The sequence below is a fragment of the Tribolium madens genome, unplaced genomic scaffold, assembly GCF_015345945.1.
Source record: "Tribolium madens isolate multiple individuals breed KSU strain unplaced genomic scaffold, Tmad_KSU_1.1 Scaffold_7;HRSCAF=85;Tcas5.2_LG10, whole genome shotgun sequence".
NCBI classification, from domain to species: Eukaryota; Metazoa; Arthropoda; class Insecta; order Coleoptera; family Tenebrionidae; genus Tribolium; species Tribolium madens.
In genome coordinates this window covers 10,079,757-10,082,002 of record NW_025401050.1, presented here as the reverse complement: position 1 = coordinate 10,082,002, position 2,246 = coordinate 10,079,757, and positions in this window count along the sequence as shown.

Sequence of the window (2,246 nt, the reverse complement as noted above, 5' to 3'; positions counted from 1 at the left end):
TGGCTCAAGTTTTTGCATTTTTGAGGTTAAACACAAGAAAAACTGTCATTAAATATGATTTAAATTATGACTGAAGTGACAGTTTTTAAAATTATTTATATACACGGTGCCTCAATTTCTAACATTTTTGAGGAAAAAATTGTCTGTCATTAAATTCTTTGAACAAAGCCACTCATTATATACGTGGTGGCTCAAGTTTTTGCATTTTTGAGGTTAAACACAAGAAAAACTGTCATTAGATATGATTTTGTTTTGATGCCTTGCAACTAGATCAAGTGAGAGTCTTATGTTCTGTTCCAATTATCACAGTTGGCTGGGAGAAAAATCGATTTTGTTAAAAATTGTGACAGTTTTTGTCACGGCCAACTTGAGATAATAAGGGGAGAAAGTTAAGGTTCCACAAAAAATGTCAACAAACAGGTGACATCTTCTAAGAAACACTCTGTAACAATATAGCCCTTTTTTATTATGCCTACTAGAAAGTTAGGGTTGATATTAGAGCTTTCAAAGCCGCCTTAAACACTATTAATTGATTTTTCTACGGGACATTCTCAAAATGTCTTTGTTTGGGGCTTAGAGAGTTTTATTTTTAGTCATGGCCAACTTGGTACAGTTTTTTTTACATGTATATATTTTTCATTGTCTACTTGATTTAACGTAAATCTATTGAGAAAGAATTAAAAAATATTGTCTTTTTTTCTGTCTTGGCCAACTTGATAAAGTTTTTTTGTAGGGCTAAAACGAGAAAAAATAATATTAAACATTCTATATATTTCTTTTCATTGTCTTTCTATTGAGAAAGAATGAAATTTTTATTTTGTCATGGCTAACTAGTAAAAACGGTCTTTCTTTTCTATCATGGCCAATTTGATAATGATGGTTATTTTATTTTTGGCTTCAAAATACTCAAAATGGGGGTCTGACATAATAACTCAAATGGTTTTTCGTAAATTTTTATTGGACACTCTGTATAATGATTTGAAATGTTTTTTTTTCCTCAATGGCGACTTAATAAAACTTATGTAAACTCTGTTTAAAAAAATAAAAGATGTTTTTTTTATTTGTCATGGCTAACTTGTAAAAACCGTTTTTTTTTCTATCATGGCTAATTTGATAATGGATGTTTTTTAATTTTTGGCTTTAGAGTACACATAACCTCAAATGATTTTTCATAGCCAACAGCATTACGGCGTTAAACGGGAAAAAATTATTGGTCACTCTGTATAATAGTTTCATTTTTTTTTCATTGCCGACTTGATAAAACTTATGAAAACATTATTGAGTGCAAAAAAAAGAAGTTTTTTGTTTTGTCATGGCTATCTTGCAAAAATCGGTTTTTCTTTTCTGTCATGGCCAATTTGATAATGTTTTCATATAGAGACAAAATAATATTGAACAATTTGTATATTTGTTTTCATTGTCAACTTGATAAACCGTACCTAAATTCTATTGAGAAAGAATGAAATTTTTATTTTTATTTTGTCATGGTTAACTAATAAAAATCGGTCTTTCTCTTCTGTCATGGCCAATTTGATAATAATGGATTTTTTTTTAATTTTTGGCTTCAAAACACTTAAAATGGAAGTCTGACATTTTGCGTAATAACTCAAATCATTTTTTGTGTTGAAACGGGAAAATTTTTATTGGACACACTGTACAATTTTTTTCTCAATGCCGACTTGATAAAACATGCAAACTCTGTTGAGTTAAAAAAGATTCGTTTTGTCATTGCTAACTTGCAAAAATCGGTTTATCTTTTGAGTCATGGCCAATTTGATAATTGATTTCTTTAAATTTTTCTTAAATTTTATTGGACACCCTGTATTTTTTTCATTGTCGAGTTGATAAAAAATAAACGTTGTTGAATTTTTTCTGGTTTTGTCATGGCTAACTTGTAAAAATCGGTTTTTCTTCTATCACGGCCAACTCGATGAAATCGTTTTCTTGTTTTCTGGGGTGCACAGCATAATACGGTCCTGTACACATAATTGCTCCATTGTCCGACTTCCCACAATTAGTCGACCAAGAAATTTCATAATAGCGTAAATGTAATGAACCTTTTATTGCGGTACATTTTCCCTAAAAACAACTAATATATTGACGAAATCATTAATTCATAATTTATTTCGAATGATAAAAATTGTAACAATTTTATTGATCGTCTCTGCTGCAATATCTATAGATAAATCGTGTACAGTTCACTTCAGAATTATTCATTTATTGAAAAAAAAAAAAAAAAAAAAAAA